Source organism: Canis lupus, chromosome 37, assembly GCF_048164855.1.
Source record: "Canis lupus baileyi chromosome 37, mCanLup2.hap1, whole genome shotgun sequence".
NCBI lineage: Eukaryota > Metazoa > Chordata > Mammalia > Carnivora > Canidae > Canis > Canis lupus.
Window position 1 is genome coordinate 4,867,907 of NC_132874.1, and position 21,362 is coordinate 4,889,268.

The 21,362-nt window shown below is 40.1% G+C and overlaps 1 long non-coding RNA gene across 7 annotated transcripts in view; it reads left to right on the plus strand.

Moving 5' to 3' along the window:
* LOC140626009 (uncharacterized) overlaps positions 1-21,362 on the plus strand; it is a 157,126-nt gene that overhangs the window by 41,503 nt on the left and 94,261 nt on the right. The window contains exon 5 of one of the 7 annotated variants that reach the window (XR_012025243.1): positions 19,668-20,118. The exons of the other annotated variants lie outside the window; for them this stretch is intronic. This is a non-coding gene — a long non-coding RNA (uncharacterized lncRNA). Of the gene's footprint in view, positions 1-19,667; positions 20,119-21,362 lie in introns of those variants that run through there. 7 annotated transcript variants of the gene reach the window in all.

Sequence of the window (21,362 nt, forward strand, 5' to 3'; positions counted from 1 at the left end):
AGCCACAGAAGATCTCTCTGCCTTACTACTCAAAACTTACACTATTGCACATTATTTCACTGTGCTCTCCTTTCTTTGCTTAGCCATTTATCCTCACTTCCTACCCCCTTCTCCATTCAAGAGGACAGGAGGCAGATCAGAGAGCTCTTCTTAAGAAGTTGAGGGGGGGAGGGGCAAGACGGTGGAAGAGTAGGGTCCCCAAATCACCTGTCTCCACCAAATTACCTAGAAAACCTTCCAATCATCCTGAAAATCTATGAATTCGGCCTGAGAATTAAAGAGAGAACACCTGGAATGCAACAGTGAGAAGAGTTTGCGCTTCTATCAAGGTAGGAAGACGGGGAAAAAGAAGTAAAGAAACAAAAGGCCTCCAAGGGGGAGGGGCCGCGAGGAGCCGGGCTGAGGCCGGGGCGAGTGTCCCCAGGACAGGAGAGCCCCGTCCCGGAGGAGCAGGAGCTGCACCGACCTTCCCGGGCGGAAAGGGGCTCGCAGGGAGTTGGAGCAGGACCCAGGAGGGCGGGGATGCCCTCGGGCTCCCGGGGACACTGACAGACACCTGCGCCCCGGGACAGTGCGCCGAGCTCCCTAAGGGCTGCAGCGCGCGGCGGGACCCGGCGGGACCAGGAGCAGCTCGGGGGGCTCGGGCGGCGGCTCCGCGGAGGGGGCTGCGCGGCCCGGGAGCGCGAATCCACCAGCGCAGGCTCCGGAGCACAGGGCGCCGGGACACAGCCCAGGATCCCGCCTCCCCCGGGACAGGCAGAGGCCGGGAGGGCCCAGGACAGCGAGGACGCTCCTGCCCCAGCTGAGCAGATCCGCGGCCCCGCCCGGAGCCTCCAGGCCCTGCAGACGGAGTTCCTGCCGGAGCTGACTCCAGGGCTCCAGAGCTGCCCCACCACTGGGGCTGTTCCTCCTGCGGCCTCACGGGGTAAACAACCCCCACTGAGCCCTGCACCAGGCAGGGGCACAGCAGCTCCCCCAACTGCTAACACCTGAAAATCAGCACAACAGGCCCCTCCCCCAGAAGACCAGCTAGACTGACAAGTTCCAGGAGAAGCCAAGGGACTTTTAAGGATCAGAAGATATTCCCCGGTGGTTCCTTTTTTTTTTTTTTTTTTTGTTTTGTTTTGTTTTGTTTTGTTTTGTTTTGCTTTTTGATTTGTTTCCTTCCCCCACCCCCCTTTTTTTCTCCTTTCTTTTTCTTTCTCTTTTTCTTTTTTTTTCCCGTTTTTTTTTTCTTCCCCTTTTTTTCTCTTTCTCTTTTCTTTCCTTCTTTCTCTCCTCTCTTTTTCTCTTTTTCCCAATACAACTTGCTTTTGGCCACTCTGCACTGAGCAAAATGACTAAAAGGAAAACCTCACCTCAAAAGAAAGAATCAGAAACAGTCCTCTCTCCCACAGAGTTACAAAATCTGGATTACAATTCAATGTCAGAAAGCCAATTCAGAAGCACTATTATACAGCTACTGGTGGCTCTAGAAAAAAGTATAAAGGACTCAAGAGACTTCATGACTGCAGAATTTAGAGCTAATCAGGCAGAAATTAAAAATCAATTGAATGAGATGCAATCCAAACTAGAAGTCCTAACGACGAGGGTTAACGAGGTGGAAGAACGAGTGAGTGACATAGAAGACAAGTTGATAGCAAAGAGGGAAACTGAGGAAAAAAGAGACAAACAATAAAAAGACCATGAGGATAGATTAAGGGAAATAAACGACAGCCTGAGAAAGAAAAACCTACGTTTAATTGGGGTTCCCGAAGGCGCCGAAAGGGCCAGAGGGCCAGAATATGTATTTGAACAAATTCTAGCTGAAAACTTTCCTAATCTGCGAAGGGAAACAGGCATTCAGATCCAGGAAATAGAGAGATCGCCCCCTAAAATGAATAAAAACCGTTCAACACCTCGACATTTAATAGTGAAGCTTGCAAATTCCAAAGATAAGGAGAAGATCCTTAAAGCAGCAAGAGACAAGAAATCCCTGACTTTTATGGGGAGGAGTATTAGGGTAACAGCAGACCTCTCCACAGAGACCTGGCAGGCCAGAAAGGGCTGGCAGGATATATTCAGGGTCCTAAATGAGAAGAACATGCAACCAAGAATCCTTTATCCAGCAAGGCTCTCATTCAAAATGGAAGGAGAGATAAAGAGCTTCCAAGACAGGCAGCAACTAAAAGAATATGTGACCTCCAAACGACCTCTGCAAGAAATTTTAAGAGGGACTCTTAAAATTCCCCTTTAAGAAGAAGTTCAGTGGAACAGTCCACAAAAACAAGGACTGAATAGATATCATGATGACACTAAACTCATATCTCTCAATAGTAACTCTGAATGTGAACGGGCTTAATGACCCCATCAAAAGGCGCAGGGTTTCAGACTGGATAAAAAAAGCAGGACCCATCTATTTGCTGTCTACAAGAGACTCATTTTAGACAGAAGGACACCTACAGCCTGAAAATAAAAGGTTGGAGAACCATTTACCATTCGAATGGTCCTCAAAAGGAAGCAGGGGTAGCCATCCTTATATCAGATAAACTAAAATTTACCCCAAAGACTGTAGTGAGAGATGAAGAGGGACACTATATCATACCTAAAGGATCTATTCAACAAGAGGACTTAACAATCCTCAATATATATGCCCCGAATGTGGGAGCTGCCAAATATATCAATCAATTATTAACCAAAGTGAAGAAATACTTAGATAATAATACACTTATACTTGGTGACTTCAATCTAGCTCTTTCTATACTCAATAGGTCTTCTAAGCACAACATCTCCAAAGAAACGAGAGCTTTAAATGATACACTGGACCAGATGGATTTCACAGATATCTACAGAACTTTACATCCAAACTCAACTGAATACACATTCTTCTCAAGCGCACATGGAACTTTCTCCAGAATAGACCACATATTGGGTCACAAATCGGGTCTGAACCGATACCAAAAGATTGGGATTGTCCCCTGCATATTCTCAGACCATAATGCCTTGAAATTAGAACTAAATCACAACAAGAAGTTTGGAAGGACCTCAAACACGTGGAGGTTAAGGACCGTCCTGATAAAAGATAAAAGGGTCAACCAGGAAATTAAGGAAGAATTAAAAAGATTCATGGAAACTAATGAGAATGAAGATACAACCGTTCAAAATCTTTGGGATGCAGCAAAAGCAGTCCTAAGGGGGAAATACATCGCAATACAAGCATCCATTCAAAAACTGGAAAGAACTCAAATACAAAAGCTAACCTTACACATAAAGGAGCTAGAGAAAAAACAGCAAATAGATCCTACACCCAAGAGAAGAAGGGAGTTAATAAAGATTCGAGCAGAACTCAACGAAATCGAGACCAGAAGAACTGTGGAACAGATCAACAGAACCAGGAGTTGGTTCTTTGAAAGAATTAATAAGATAGATAAACCATTAGCCAGCCTTATTAAAAATGAGAAAGGAGAGATCACTACCAACACCAAGGAAATACAAACGATTTTAAAAACATATTATGAACAGCTATACGCCAATAAATTAGGCAATCTAGAAGAAATGGACGCATTCCTGGAAAGCCACAAACTACCAATACTGGAACAGGAAGAAATAGAAAACCTGAACAGGCCAATAACCAGGGAGGAAATTGAAGCAGTCATCAAAAACCTCCCAAGACACAAGAGTCCAGGGCCAGATGGCTTCCCAGGGGAATTTTATCAAACGTTTAAAGAAGAAACCATACCTATTCTCCTAAAGCTGTTTGGAAAGATAGAAAGAGATGGAGTACTTCCAAATTGTTCTATGAGGCCAGCATCACCTTAATTCCAAAACCAGACAAAGACCCCACCAAAAAGGAGAATTACAGACCAATATCCCTGATGAACATGGATGCAAAAATTCTCAACAAGATACTGGCCAATAGGATCCAATAGTACATTAAAAAAATTATTCACCATGACCAAGTAGGATTTATCCCTGGGACACAAGGCTGGTTCAACACCCGTAAAACAATCAATGTGATTCATCATATCAGCAAGAGAAAAACCAAGAACCATATGATTCTCTCATTGGATGCAGAGAAAGCATTTGACAAAATACAGCATCCATTCCTGATCAAAACTCTTCAGAGTGTAGGGATAGAGGGAACATTCCTCGACATCTTAAAAGCGATCTATGAAAAGCCCACAGCAAATATCATTCTCAATGGGGAAGCACTGGGAGCCTTTCCCGTAAGATCAGTAACAAGACAGGGATGTCCACTCTCACCACTGCTGTTCAACATAGTACTGGAAGTCCTAGCCTCAGCAATCAGACAACAAAAAGACATTAAAGGCATTCAAATTGGCAAAGAAGAAGTCAAACTCTCCCTTTTCGCCAATGACATGATACTCTACATAGAAAACCCAAAAGTCTCCACCCCAAGATTGCTAGAACTCATACAGCAATTCAGTCGCGTGGCAGGATACAAAATCAATGCCCAGAAGTCAGTGGCATTTCTATACACTAACAATGAGACTGAAGAAAGAGAAATTAAGGAGTCAATCCCATTTACAATTGCACCCAAAAGCATAAGATACCTGGGAATAAACCTAACCAAAGATGTAAAGGATCTATACCCTCAAAACTATAGAACACTTCTGAAAGAAATTGAGGAAGACACAAAGAGATGGAAAAATATTCCATGCTCATGGATTGGCAGAATTAATATTGTGAAAATGTCAATGTTACCCAGGGCAATATACACGTTTAATGCAATCCCTATCAAAATACCATGGACTTTCTTCAGAGAGTTAGAACAAATTATTTTAAGATTTGTGCGGAATCAGAAAAGACCCCGAATAGCCAGGGGAATTTTAAAAAAGAAAACCATATCTGGGGGCATCACAATGCCAGATTTCAGGTTGTACTACAAAGCTGTGGTCATCAAGACAGTGTGGTACTGGCACAAAAACAGACACATAGATCAGTGGAACAGAATAGAGAATCCAGAAGTGGACCCTGAACTTTATGGGCAACTAATATTCGATAAAGGAGGAAAGACTATCCATTGGAAGAAAGACAGTCTCTTCAATAAATGGTGCTGGGAAAATTGGACATCCACATGCAGAAGAATGAAACTTGACCACTCTCTTTCACCATACACAAAGATAAACTCAAAATGGATGAAAGATCTAAATGTGAGACAAGATTCCATCAAAATCCTAGAGAAGAACACAGGCAACACCCTTTTTGAGCTCGGCCACAGTAACTTCTTGCAAGATACATCCACGAAGGCAAAAGAAACAAAAGCAAAAATGAACTATTGGGACTTCATCAAGATAAGAAGCTTTTGCACAGCAAAGGATACAGTCAACAAAACTCAAAGACAACCTACAGAATGGGAGAAGATATTTGCAAATGACATATCAGATAAAGGGCTAGTTTCCAAGATCTATAAAGAACTTATTAAACTCAACACCAAAGAAACAAACAATCCAATCATGAAATGGGCAAAAGACATGAACAGAAATCTCACAGAGGAAGACATAGACATGGCCAACACGCACATGAGAAAATGCTCTGCATCACTTGCCATCAGGGAAATACAAATCAAAACCACAATGAGATACCACCTCACACCAGTGAGAATGGGGAAAATTAACAAGGCAGGAAACAACAAATGTTGGAGAGGATGCGGAGAAAAGGGAACCCTCATACACTGTTGGTGGGAATGTGAACTGGTGCAGCCACTCTGGAAAACTGTGTGGAGGTTCCTCAAACAGTTAAAAATAGACCTGCCCTACGACCCAGCAATTGCACTGTTGGGGATTTACCCCAAAGATACAAATGCAATGAAACGCCGGGACACCTGCACCCCGATGTTTATAGCAGCAATGGCCACGATAGCCAAACTGTGGAAGGAGCCTCGGTGTCCAACGAAAGATGAATGGATAAAGAAGATGTGGTTTATGTATACAATGGAATATTACCCAGCTATTAGAAATGACAAATACCCACCATTTGCTTCAACGTGGATGGAACTGGAGGGTATTATGCTGAGTGAAGTAAGTCAGTCGGAGAAGGACAAACATTATATGTTCTCATTCATTTGGGGAATATAAATAATAGTGAAAGGGAATATAAGGGAAGGGAGAAGAAATGTGTGGGAAATATCAGAAAGGGAGACAGAACGTAAAGACTGCTAACTCTGGGAAACGAACTAGGGGTGGTAGAAGGGGAGGAGGGCGGGGGGTGGGAGTGAATGGGTGACGGGCACTGGGGGTTATTCTGTATGTTAGTAAATTGAACACCAATAAAAAATAAATTAAAAAAAAAAAAGAAGTTGAATGGTCAGGAATGAGATGCCACTCTTTTGAGACTTCTTACTTGGTTATAAAAAAGATGACAAAAACATGTCCCCATTCTACTACCACACAGGAAAATAGAGAAGGGTCCCAGAACTCTCTACTCTATGCCAATGACCCACCATTCCATGTATAGCCTTGAATCTTCTCCTACTTTATAACTTTTGCTCGAAGAGATTAATGGGAAAATGGCTGAGGAAGCAGACCATTTTTGATTGCCTGATTTAAGTTCTGGGGAGCTATCTGGACTTTTCAATGTTGACTCCTTTTAATGTAGTAGTAATCATCACTTCTTGTGTTCATTTTTGGACCTCATTCACTAATTCTGGAGCAACAGCAAAGGATCTACTGAACATTCTGTTACAATTGCAAAGATTGAAATCTCCTAAATATAAGATATAATTCTTCTTTTATCTTAAAAAAATCTTTTTTTTTAAATTTGGAAAGTGGGACATCATAAGACTCTACTTGTTTAGAATTTGGGGAAATGCTCAATTTCTAGGTGTTGATACTAGACTTTAACAAGATATGCATTTTATGAGATTCAACATAAATGACCTCAGGAACTCTTGACTATGGGTCCCATAGCCTCTATACTTCTCAATGGCCAAGTTAATTGGCATGTCCACAAGAGGAGTCACACTGCCTAGAGTCAGTGCCAAAATCTATAATTATTTAATTTTGAGCCAATGGTTTTATCAATGACAAACTATGTATTTTATGTCCATGTTTGTGACTTTACTGTGACATATGTTAATGACTTATAAATCTGTATGCAGCTAGTCCTCTCCTGAGCTCCAGAAAAAAAACATATGCAATGCTCATGTCTAATTCAACATGATCAATACTAAACCTATCATCTTCTTTCCAAAGTGTTCTATTTCTATATTCATTCTTTTTTTTTTTAATTTTTTTTTTTTTTATGATAGTCACAGAGAGAGAGAGAGGCAGAGACACAGGCAGAGGGAGAAGCAGGCTCCATGCACCGGGAGCCTGATGTGGGATTCGATCCCGGGTCTCCAGGATCACGCCCTGGGCCAAAAGGCAGGCACTAAACTGCTGCGCCACCCAGGGATCCCTCTATATTCATTCTTACAAAAGATATATTTTGAGCATTACTCTCACGGATTGGTTAGTCTCATGGAGGTAGATGGATAACAAACAAATACCCTGTGAGATAATAAGTAGTATGGAAAAGAATAAAGCAGGGAACAGAGGGTGAAAGGAGTGCTATTTGACATAAGCTGGTCAGTAAAGTCCTTTATGATAAGATAATACCCAGCTTAAGGCATGAAGGAACTATAGCAGTAAATCATATGGATATCTGGAAGAACCCTTTAGAGACAGGAGCGGGGCTGGAGCATTTAGGGAAAGTCAAGGTGGCAGGTGTGTCTGGAGCATAGTGATCAAGGAAAAAACTGGTAGGGAGCGAGGTCAAAAGAAGTTCTTTGAGTCAGATCACATATGGTCCTACAAGCTTATATAAGAGCATGGCTTTTACTCAGGGTATTATGTAAGGCCATTCAGGATTTTAAGCAGAGAGATAATATGAACTTTACTTGATAATGTAAAAAGAGTCATGTGAAAGAAGAGACATAGTGAAGCAAAAGGAATCAGTTTAGCAGAAGACATTATAACAGAATTATCAAAGTCAAAAACAAAGCAAGACATTTGAAAACAGCAGGAGAAAAGTGTCTTGTCATTGCAAGAGGAAACCCATAAGACAATCAGTGGATTTTCAACTGTAGTGGATTCTCTTGACAGGTCAGGGGAGAGGAGGATGGTATATTCAAAATATTGAAAGGAAAAAAAAAAACCTTGTGAACCAAAAATACTATACTTGGCCAAAGTATCATTCAGCAGTAAGGGGAGATAAAGACCTGGAACAAACAAAACCTAAGAAAGTTCACTACCACTAAACTTGACTTACGAGACTTGTTAAAGAACATTCTTCAAGCTAAAAAATGTTACTATTTAACATTGTAAAAACACATAAACATGTAAAACCCACTGATAAGGGAAATATATAGTGAAAGTTAGATTCTCTGATTTTGTAATAGTACTGCATAAATCACAACTCTGGTTTAAAAGTTAAAAAAACAGGGGCACCTTGGTGGCTCGGTGATTGAGCAACTGCCTTCTGCTCAGGTCATGATCTTGTGGTCCTGGGATGGAGTTCCACAATGGGCTCCCTGCAAGGAGCCTGCTTCTCCCTCGGCCTATGTCTCTGCCTCTCTCATGAATAAATAAATAAAATGTTTTAAAAAATAAGTAAAAGTTAAAAAAGCATATTCAAAACAACCATAATTATAATAATTTGTTATTGGCTATGTAATACCAAAAATGTAAATTTTAACATTAATAACCTAAAAGGTAACAAGGGGAGGAAAAAGTAAAGGTGTTTGTGTGCTACTGAAGTTATCAGCATAAAATAGGATTTTTAAGTATAAGGTTTTTTATAGAAACATCATGATACACAAAAGAAAAACCTGTGGTAAGCCCACAAAGATTATGATAAAGTATATTACCACAAGGTATGATATGGAAAGGGAAAGCAAAGCAAAATAGAAAAGAGAAAACAACAAAATAGCAATAGTAAATCCTTACCTATAAATAATTACTTTAAATATAAATGTATAAATTCTGTAATCAAAAGACGGAATGATTGAATGAATAATAATAAGAAAAAAAAGCCAGATCCAATGATGTGCTACCTACAAGAGACTCAATCTGACTTTAAGGACTGATATGGAGGCTGAGTGTGAAGTGATGGAAAAATATTTCAGGCAATGATAACCCAAAGAAACAGAGGTAATGAGGCTTACATCAGGCAAAATGGACTTTAAGCCAAAAATGGTCTCAAGAAACAAAAAATTCATTATATAATGATAAATAGATCAATTCCTTAAGAAGATATAACAATTGTAAATATTTGTACACCCAACATCAGAGCATTTAACTACATAAAACAAATAGTAACCAGTATGGAATGTATAATGGTAGGAATGTAAAATAGTGCAGCTGATGTGCAAGACAGTTTTTAAGATCCTCAGTAAGTTAAATACAAAATTACAATACGACCTACCAATTCCATGCCTTAGTCATGAAAAAGGATGGACATTTTTTCAATTAAAAATATATAATTATAGAATTTTTCTCTGGAGTTACATGTTTTATGGAAGAAGAAGCTGAGATTGTAGTTATATTGCACGCGTTCAATAGCACACAACTATAAATGATGGAGCCTGAGAAAGAAGTCACATTTCCAGATTCAGTTTTCACAGATGGCTAGTGATTGAGTATAAACTCTCCTAGAACATCAGTGTAGCTCCAGGTAGCTGTGATGTGTTACTAGGTAGCAATTCAAACTGTGCTGAATGAAAATAAGTGCATCTGTGCATAAGCCCTGATAAACTCTAGGTGCTTAAAAAGGAACAGATCCCAACTCAGAGATGATTTAATATCTTCTGATCACCGTAAGTAAGTGTTATAGTTACAACATGCCTTTTCTGGCCATATGCCTGAGTAGTCACCCTAAAAATAGCTCCTGACTCAAAACATATACCAAAATATATCAAGTATCATATATAATATATTGCTGAGGTCGTAGGAATAATGAACCTTGAGACTCCTGATTCGAAGGAAAATGGGAATGGAACCACAGCATTAACATTTTGGAAGCCAGGAAGCTTTATACTCATGATAATGGAATGAACAGCCCCTAAAAAAAAAAAAAAAAAAAAAGCTGGATTCTAAGCTGGAAGCAGGAAAAGCCAAGAAATGACCTTATTTATACAACACAGTCCTGCCCCCAACCCCCAAAAGGCTCAGGACTTTGTAGCATTGGGTATCTAGTAATTGCGGTAAATTTGGGGATAAATATACAGAAATTTGTTGAAATTTGTATGAGAAGCCCCAAACTGCTTCTCCCACTGGCAGCAGGCAGGAGGCTACCCCTGTGGAGAGGTGGTAACAGAGTCTCTGGCTTGGGTAACACCAGGCTCAGCTGTTAGTTAAAATTTTACTGGAAGGAAACACACACTCCATGTTAAGAACTCAGCATTCTTCCTTCCATCAGCTCTCAGAATGCTGGCAGCCGGGTCCATGAGTTCCCAGCAGAACTTCACAGAGCCTAACCAGCCAGGACAGTGCGAGGTACCAATACACAAGGCTTCCCGATGGTACTGCTTTCTCACGCCACAGGAACACAGTGCCACAAACTGGGTTGCTTAAACAACAGAAATTAAGTGTCTCATATTTCTGGAGTCTAGAAGTCTGAATCCAAGGTGTTGGCAGCATTGCTTCCTTCTGTGGGCTGTGAGAAAAGAATCTGTCCCAGACAGACCTCCTTCCTCGGCTCGTACATGGCCGGCTTCTCCTTGCACATCTGTGTCTCCATATTTGCCCTGTTTATGAGGAAAGCAGTCATGTATGATAAGGCCCTGCAATAATAACCTCATTTTAACTTTATGATAAATATCCTGTCTCCAAGTAAGGTCACATTGTGAGGTAAGGTCCTGGGTGTCAGGACTCCAACATGTCCATTTGAGGGTAGACACAATCCAACTCATTAGACCAACAAAACCGCCAAGCTCCATGAATGTAGACAAAGCTTCTGGTCTTCCTATTTATGCTTTACTGTTAAATCTATGTAGACAAAAAGATTGAGAAGATAACCAAAGAAGTTGATATGTAGGATGAAGGAAATGAAGAAACGAGTCTTTGGACAGATATGACAAGACATTTGCAAACAAAAACAGTTGTTCTGATTGAGTCAGGGGTCAGCATCAGTTCTATTCCTACATGGGGGTTTTTCCCCCATTTTTTATAGATCTAAGAGCTGAGAAACTTTGTTCACATAAAAAAGTAGATGAGAATGGAGGAAATTTCCTTGTAGCTCTTAACTGCATGAACCCTTATTATCAAAAACCACATAGAGATCTATCCCTAAAATTTTTAAAACACACATTAATTAACAAAAAGATGAGATCCTATGAACACCTTGTTGAGAGCAAAGTGTTATGAACCACAAACCCCACGTAAAATTATGTTGTATAGTCAGGAGATTCATTTATCCTTTTAAATAAACTGCAAATAAATAAATAAATAAATAAATAAATAAATAAATAAACTGCAATGTTTTAAGCTGTCCTTTGGTACTCAAGGAACTTTAATATTTTGGAGCAATGTTCCATGGTGTAATTCTGAATGGATATGCAAATTTTTATTTGTTTTTCTTTTTATTTTGCTTTAAATAAAGATTATTTTATATGTATTTTAGTTTGGATGTATTCTTATTTTTCTGTACGTATAGCTCTGTGGATCTCTACCACAGGCACGTGAACCCTGTGCCAGGGAGGAAACAGAAAGTTGTATCGGCCCCTTCTCCCAAAAAGTTTCTTTGCACTCCCTTGATGCTTTGTATTCAGGCTCTCTTCCCACACCTCCTTTTGCTCTTGGCAAACACTATTCTGCTTTTTATCACCACATATGTGTTTTTCCAGAATGTTGTAATGATGCATTCATATACTATGTAACCTTTTGAGACTTTTTTTTTTTTTACATTTAGCATTACGCCTTTAAGATTCCTATAAGTTCATTCCTTCTAATTGCTGAGTAGTATTCAGTTGTATGGATATAACACAGTTGTTTATTCATACACTCATCTAAAGACATTTAGGTTGTTTCTAATTTGGGGCAATTATGAACAGATCTGTTATAAACGGTTGTGTGATTTTTGTGTGAACATAGGTTTTCATTTCTGTAAGATAAATATGCAGTATTGGGTTTGCTGGGTCTTATGTTAAGTATGTATTTAACGTAGGAACTGCCAAACCAATTTCCAGTGTGGCTATGCAATTTTGCATCTGTTGGCTTTCTATGAAAATTACCATTTTTCTATCACTTTACTATCACCTGATATTGATATTGTCAGTATTGTTTATCTTAGCTATTGTGATAGGTTTATGTAAAATGAGAAGGAGGCATAGGAAAGGAAGAATAATAGCCTGACACCCTAACTGTAGGCACCTTTTCAAGAAGATCATGTGAGGAGAAAAAGTTTTGTGGAAGATGGAATTAATTGCTTCCATCTAAAGCACTATGCTCAGGGCACCTGCATCCTCAGTCAGTTAAGTGTTTGCTGGGGTCCTGGAATTGGGCCCCATGTCAAGGTCCCTGCTCAGCGGGGAGTCTGCTTCTCCCTCTCCCCCATCCTTCCCTTGGCTTATGCTCTCTCTCTCTCAAATAAATAGTAAAATCTTTAAAAACAAAAACAAAGGCATTATGCTCACACCCCTATGGAGACATTACATGTTAACTTTACCAAAGTTTGAAGACCTGCTTTCTTTATGTCCACTAAACAATGCAATTCACTTCACCTCTTCTGTTCATATTCTCCATTCCAGTTTCTAAATTTTAGACTTGGTTGGGAAAAAAAGAAATATTAAAAACTGATTATAATTTCCAAGATTGCTGATATTCTTTATCTCCAGAAACTCAGTTTTTGATTTAGAAGGCAACACACAAAAATACTAAGAAACCAACTTTTGAAGTTAATCTTGATGGCTCTTAAATAATAAATCCAGTATGAAAAATAAATTTTCAATGACTAACTGGTCAGCAAGTTCATGTAAATATGCCAAAATTTTTGGTTAGCTAGTTCTTTATTACAAATGGGCTAAGCTACTAAAACAGTTGCTAGAATTAACTCAAAACAATGTTATAAAGAACTAATTGCAGGAGTGATAGTGTTCTTGTTTTGTTCTTTATCTGTATACTAGACTTTCTATGGACTTCGTTTCTTTGAGCATCATCACTTAATACAAAAGTTAATTTAAGTAATTATCTATGAAAGAAGTGAAATTCCATTTTACCCTAGATGTATCGATTGCTATTATTCTGCCTTCTTAAAAAAATGTATTTACCCAGTAGCTAATCTTTGAGCTAAGGATAGACCATCTGGTTCAACCATGTAGTGTCCAGCACTCTTCAGAGTACCCCTCTTTCCCCAAAGCAAGCAGATGTTTGTTGAATGACTGAATGAATGAGCAAATGAGTAAAACTTACTAAAGCATACTTTTAAAAAATGTAGTGTTTTTTATAGCACTATAATTAGGTCTTACGTATATTATTTGATTATATATTTGAGCGCTTGTTTCTAAATTCCACTTTTAGATGATCTTTCTCACTTATATTTCTTAATTGACTAACTTTTTTTTTTAAAGATTTTATTTATTTATTCATGATAGTCACACAGAGAGAGACAGAGAGGCAGAGACACAGGCAGAGGGAGAAGCAGGCTCCATGCACCGGGAGCCCGACGTGGGATTTGATCCTGGGTCTCCAGGATCGTGCCCCGGGCCAAAGGCAGGCGCCAAACCGCTGCGCCACCCAGGGATCCCATTGACTAACTTTTTAACAATAATATTAGAGTCCTGATATCAGTCTACCGATTTGAGACATTTCTAGACGTAGGTGACTTCTAGGGCTTTGACAATCAGCTACAGAAAAGGCCTGAGGCACCGCTTCATAGTGTAAATGCCAATGAAATTATTCTAGTTTCACAGATGTTTAGATTTATCTGTATCAACTCTGACTATGAATATGTGTCTCCATATATAATGATCTAGAGCAAAAGGATGAAAGCTGTTCTTAAAAGAAAACAAGGCATTCTGAATCTTTACTGTAAATTATACACTATACAAAATCAGTCCAAATTGTTCAAACCCTTGGACACTCACAGTGTTATTATGCTCACTGCTCGGAGTGCTGTATAATTATCCCAGTTAACAGCAGTTTGCTAGTGCTGATCCCCTAAGAAGAGATGCAAGACTCACAGAACTAAAATAAGTACAGATGTGGGTCTCTGCTTTTGTTCTCTGACTCTGCATGTGAAAAACAACCACTTAATTCCAGGCTTTTTTCATTTTCCTAGTTAAGATGTTAAGCTAGACAGATCAAGTGGTCGCTTGGTAAATAAGAATCTCAACAGTGAGCTGAAAGGCAAAATGCCGTATGCATCTCAAAAGCTAAACTCACTTAATGGGAATAGACACGAATTTCCCTTACCTAATGAGGGGAATGCACTTATCCCATTGTGTTTTTGCTTTTTTTTTTTTTTCCTTTCTAAGCATGGGGAAATAATTTCATTATTAATTATTTATAATATAATAATAAGAATTTATTTTATTATTATATTGAATATATTTATTAGAAAGACAAATGGATGGGCAAATGGAATAGAACCCTAAAAGGAAACCAGAACCAGGAAAGGGTATTTGATTTAAGTAAATAAAACTAGAATGAGTGAGAGCAGTTTCAGGAACAGTATTACTGTGGGTTCCCCCACCCTAGCTCTTGCACTTGGAGAAGAACTGGGATGTCAGGAAGGAAGTCAATATAGAGTATATAAAACCTTCTCCCGAGAACATAAACCTCACTCTCCTAGGGCTCCTCTGGGTCCTGTAAATCAGTCTTCACTCTTAATTGTGTCAATTAACAGTGCCCTGAGTAAGCCACAGGGGCAAAGCCGAGGAGCCAGAGAAGGAGGTGAGTCTGTGGCAATTCTCCCGACATGATGGAGTCTAACCTAAATTACACACTTTATTATAATGGCATTACTAACCTAAATATCATTGCGGATGATTCATTCCCATCATAATCATGAGGGAATCCTGCAAGTCAGCCTGAGAGAGAATTGGATCTTCATTTTTTATAGCTTGATTTGACGCATTCTGCACTCCGCAATATAGCAGGTGGAGAGTGTGTGGCATCTGCAATCCACCTCCAAGGGTTGCTCTTTTAAATCCAGCCTAGATCAATATGACCAAAATTTATGGACATTTAAATATAGTTAAATGGAGATTGGTAGGAATGAGGATGTTTTTATCCTGCGTGTTTTTTTTTTTTTTTTTTTTTGAGTTAGTTACTGTGGTAACTGGAGCTAATAGGACAGCTCTCCACGGGCAAAATGAATCTGAGAGTTTGCAGCAGTGACCTAGATAATCCAGACAAACTGCCCACTTTTGTCTGGAGTGTCAGGGAAATTGCTCTAATTCCCCACTTCACTTTGATAGTGGGAGCCTACTCTGTTTTCTTCAGCGTCCTATTAAAGCTGAGCTCCTCTCCTTGGTCCATAGGATGGGGCTGAGTGTGTCACTTGGAGCTCATTCTCTGTAGCTCTGGCTTTGATTGCTATTGAACTGAATGGGACTGAAATAATAATTCGGTTGAACCCACGGGAGCCATATGGCCCGCTGTATAGTGCAATCATTCTTGTGTCATTTAAAGTGATGCTGTGTGAATGGCAATAACTGAGTGCTCCAATCCTGGTCACTCTTTGTTATTTTCGTCCATCCTACAGATACTTATTAAGTGTCTATTACATGCCTGCAATGGTTCCAGGGAGCAGGATGTACGTGGATGTAGTGGAATTGGTCCTTTCTTTTGGCCACTGAGACCCAGAAACTGTTTCTTATGTTTGGGAAATCCCCCAAATTGTTTGCTCCCTACTCCTTCCTCTCTCAGGACATCGTGTTCACTTCTTCAGCTTTGCTTTTCAGTTATGGTACAGGCTAGATTTTAAAGAGGAAGCTAGTGAAAGAAAGTCTCAGGCTTGTGTGGGTGGTGGCAGCTCTGAGTTCCAGAGCAGCAGAAGGAGAGGAGCCCCTTTAATAAAATGCCTAACACTGTCATGCTGGTGGTAGAAACTGAAAGGTCCATGCTCAGGATAGTAACAGTGAAATCTCTATTGAAACAGCTCTATGATGTGCTTGTGAGCATTCATTTGGCTGTGTGCCCTCTATGATTATTCTGTGTCCTACCAAAGGATTGATAAGTTACCCAATATATATTAATACATTTTTTTTTTCTGGATAAACTAGCTAGAGTTGGTTTCTTGTGTTTGAGATTAAATAGTTCAGTGGGGAGACCAAGACAGATGGTCAGCTCTTCTCAGGGAAGAAGCGTGTCAGGAACAGAGTCATACATGAGGCCATCTCTGAGCTGAGACTTGAAAGGCGAACACAGACCTCTTCTCCATCCCTCCCCAGACCTCCCCATCCCTCATCAGTTTGACCAGGATTGCATGGACATGGTAGTAATTCAGAAGGGTTTGATTGAAACAGATACACGAAATGGGCAGATAGATGACAGCTGTCAAACCCTCTAATTTAAATTATGAATTATTATTTTTTGCTATGCTTGAAAAAATAGGGGATTTCAAATTACACATATGAGGTTTGAGTCCTCTCATTATATTAGCGAGGGTAATTAATACAACACACAGGTTCTCAAATCTCCATGGTGTAACAGAAAATGAACTCTCAATCATGTCAATATCTGTGGCTGGTGATGCCACTCCTTAGAAGAGTTCTTCTAAACAGTGGGATTCAGGCTACATCTAGTGGAACATGAAGCCTCCAAAGTCCCCTCACTATGGCACAGGCAGATAGGGAGGATGGGACACAGTGTTTCTGAACTCCCTGAGATCAGAAATGACTTCCTTCCCTCCTATTGCCTTGGTCAGGTTACTTTCATATCTCCCACCCAACTTCCAGAAAGGCTGAGGAATAGAGAGAAGCACAGAGATATTTGTTATGCCTTAACAACCTCTGCCTGTTAATCCTTGGGTCACTCAATATCCTATTCAATTCTTCCAGCACAGAAATCACACCCCCCTCCCTCCTCAAGGGAGATGACACCGAGTCCCATCTAGTTACCACAGTTAGCTCAAATCCAAGATTTCTGGGTAGGCCATATCTTCTTCACCCAAATGTTGTTCCTTTTGCTCCAGAGGCCCATGGGTGAAACATGGCAAATTATCTGTGCTCCTCCCCCTCTACATATATCCGCTACATATAATGTTGAAGCAGGAGTGAGAGATGCAATAGAATCCCCAGTGGGGAGGAAGAGGAATGGGATAGAGCTGTAAATGTCCTGTGGCAGTGATGAAATCACAGAGAGCAGAAGCTGCAAAACCCCCTTCCCTGTATTGTGGGAGGCACTTGGACTACATTTTTGTTCCTCTCCCTGAGACATTTCTTCTGTGTTCCATTTCTTTCTGGGAACTCCAGCTGTACCCTCCTGGCTGTTTTGCCCTTTCCATCATCGTCTTTGGCAACATCTGAAAAAGATGTTGAGGAATGTGACCACTTGGCAAGTTGCACAACTTTCTTGCGATCTGCTTCCATATATATGGAAAATAAGGAGCTTACAGAGAATGTCAATTTTCAAAGTGTGAAAGGGATTTTATTTATTTTCCTATTTATTTTGATTAAGGCTTGGAATTCATTTGGAAAAATAGTGTATCAATTACCCCCACCAACAAAACTTAGTAGGCTTCCAGTCTCTTTGCATCCCATCTGTTCTATGGGCCAGTAAGTCTACTCAAAATTCTCTTTGAAACATGGCTCTTAATCTGATTTCCCTCCTCCTTTCTGTTCTGCTTAGATGCTTACTTCTGTCAACTCAGCTGTGTTTCTACTGGCCCCCTCATGTGCATCATGCCCAAGCCTGGGTGCCATATTTTGATTTCTCTGTTGTTGCTCACCCAGGCCCACGTGGGTTTTGATCACTTTCCTCCAAACATAATCAAGCAGTACATTTCTACAGACTGGAGTCAAGTATCTTTTCCTTCTTCTTCCAGGGTTCTTTGATGTCATATTGGATGTGACCTCCTCAGGGACCCTTCACATTCATACACCAGAAGTAGAATTGCTGAAGAAATGAATCTAAATGTATCCACTCTTGGATTTTGGGGAATGGGACACAATGGATAAAGTCTCTCACCTTCTATTCCTTGGTATACAGCTCTGAGATGAACTCTGCAAATCTCACAATACTGTGCAAAACTTAATGGCATTGTCTAGAGCAGTGGCCAACTCCGAAAGCATTTCCCTATTGGTTTTCCTTTTCCTTGACTCACTTCATATCCCTCATTCTCTCTTCCCAAATAAGATTTTTGCATACAAGCCTTTTGCTTAGGCCCCACTTCTGATGAATGCCTAGGTAGGGTAAGCTAGTGGATGGGTGGGAGCTGGCTGCGGGGTGGTGGTGGTGGTGGTGGTGGTGGTGGTGGTGGTGGTGGTGGAAGGACTCCCTTAGTGTGATCCTGACTTCTTTCATACACTTGAGCTCAGGCATTTCCTATATAGTCGAAGTTTTATGGGACTCTTGCCACTTAAAGCCTTCTTGACCTCATAGTTCCCCTGTCCAACCTTGGATTTCCATTTGTTTGTATGCTGGCCTGCCCACCTGCTTGGAGTTTATAAGCACGCAGTTTCTCAATATATCTGGTCCCTGAATTTTTGAACATCATCTATTTCTTTAAATTTCTACTTGCCTCTCATTTCCTCACCTCACATCTATAGCATCTTACCAAATATTACCAATAGTGGGCAATTCACAAAACACTTTTCTACTTCTTAAGCCTTTTCACTAAGTTGCAAAAGCAATAGGCCTGTGGCTCACCTCCCATACGAGCATGTGTGGCACCATCCTGGGATGTTTCGTGTCTTCCTAACCTAAATCACCAGTGTGCCAGTCCATCCTCTGTACAGTTTCTACATTAGTCAGAATACTTATCTCTTGGGGCTACCAGTGTGAACCCTAAAATCCAGGGGATAATATCATATAGATATATTTCTCCTGCTTGTGCTGTCCACTGTATGTTGGGCAGCCTCCTCCACTGTGCAGAGAGGCCATCTGGAACACACAGACTTTGTGTGTGTTCCAGAACCCTCAGGGCAAGGGAAAGACTGGGAGGAGGCTCACTGCCCCAGCTCAGAATGACACCATCATTTCTGCTTCTGGTCTGTTGGCCACTCAAATCAAAAGGCTCTACCTTCAGGGTAAGAGCATCTGCAAAATAGATGGGGAGCATGTGGATAGCTGATCAGCAGTGTTTCTGCCACCTTCATTTTGATTGAGTGTTAAATTTCTCATCTGTGGAACAGGAATTATAAAACATGCCCTAGTTTTAAGAGTCATCATGAAGTTCCGATCCAATATGCTTTTCCTGCACTTCTAATGAAATATAAAGTTTAGACACACAGTAATCCTTCATGAAAAAGAAGAATAACTCCTGTTTTAGCATTTTGTTACACTTTCTTATTCATTCCTGGAAAATCTTCAAAAAGAGAGGTTGGCTTCCATATTTCGAGGAGGACATGATAACCATGGTTGGTTTCCTTGGCTAGTTATTCCTCCCAGGACAGGTTGGTATTAACTTGGGCTGCTTTGCTCTATATCATCAACTACAAATAAAACAAAACACATAAAAAAGCGTGTCTTAAACTGATAGGCTTGCTATTTGCACTGTAATCTCATATTCCCATTCTATTCCAGATCGGTTTCTGATGGCTTCTGGTTTGCAAATCTCTCCCACAAGAGATTCATCCCAGTAAAGTGACCTGATCTGACCTATTACATCTGCTCATCTCTGCAATAAATCCTATCTAGCTTCCTCCTCAAATACTTGCATCCGCCCTCCCCAGGCCAGAGAGTTCAGCTCTTGCAGACTCACTGATCAGAAGGCCATCCTGCATTTGTATCAATCTCTCAGAATTTCAGGATACTCCTTTGATAATATGTAACTGCCTTTCCTCAAAATTATTGCCAAAAATCTCTCCCCTTCCTGAAGAACTTTCATCTGGTGGGTATTTACTACTGCAGTTCTGCTCTGTGTGGTCCGGAGGATGTTGGAGGAAAATCATCTGTACAGACTAAAGAAGTGGAGTTTTTAAAGGCTAAATGTGGTCTTTGTGGACAGCTAATAAAGATTATTGTTATTATTTTACTTCCTTAAAATATTCCAGACTCAGGATGATTTCTCCACAATTCTACCACACCATTTTGATTAGCTGATATAGTCTGCAAAATATTAATATTTTACTAATCTTTTATTTCAAATATAAGCTAAAATTCTTAATGGTGCATATTTTTTTCTTTCAACTGAAGATTTTATACACACACACACACACATATATATACATATATATATATATATATATATATATATATACTGTAAGATACTTTCTTTTTTTTTTTTTTTAAGATTGTATTTATTTATTCATGAGAGGCAGAGACACAGGCAGAGGGGGAAGCAGGCTCCATGGAGGGAACCTGATATGGGACTGGGTCCTGGACTCCAGGATCATGCCCTGGGCCAAAGGCAGGTGCTAAACCGCTGAGCCACTCAGGCATCCTTTATACGATACTTTCAACTTACTATTTTTTTTTAAAATGATAGTTCTTTATGCAACAGTGGTTCATTTCTCAGAGTTCTTGTTGCAGTCACATCACTTATTGTACAACAAATGTCTTTATGTACAAAGAAGCAGATGCATTCTAATTTGCACAGCAGTAAGATTCACACCTCCAACTAGATATACAAACAATTCCTTCTGTATGCCTTTAACTTATTTTATTCTGAGCTGCACAATAACTTATGGTCAAGACACCACTTCCGATATCCTTCCTCATTGGGTCAACCCCGAATCACTAAGATGTTCCTGTCCTCAGTTTACCATGATCCCCTGAGCTGTACGGACATTAACATAATGAGTAGCATTTGTGTTGGTGGCAATATTTAGTGTAGGCTAATTCTGCCCATTTGCTTAAAGTACTTTGTGTGTAGTCTTTGAACATCAACAGGCTGGCTGGATGAATGCTAAAAATATAGGAAAAAAAAGAAAAGCTGCCCGGTCCCATTCTTTGATTTTCAACTTCAAATTAAGGTATGTTGACAACACACAAAAGGAAAGTTTTCAGATAAAAACACTTTTTGAGCTGTATAAAATGCCATTAATTGTGATGCTTTTGTAACACAGCAAATCTCTACTCTTTGCAGCTATACTGCTCCTGGAATATGTCTACGTTGGGATTGTTTTGTGATAAAAAGAGGTGGGGGTGGGAGAGAGTATGTTTTCACTCAGTCCCACATACACATATCCGTAGATGAATGCAGGGGACCACACACAGTACATACAAAGAAATTGATGTGGCACAGGATATTTACTTCTGAGCACAGCAATTAATCAC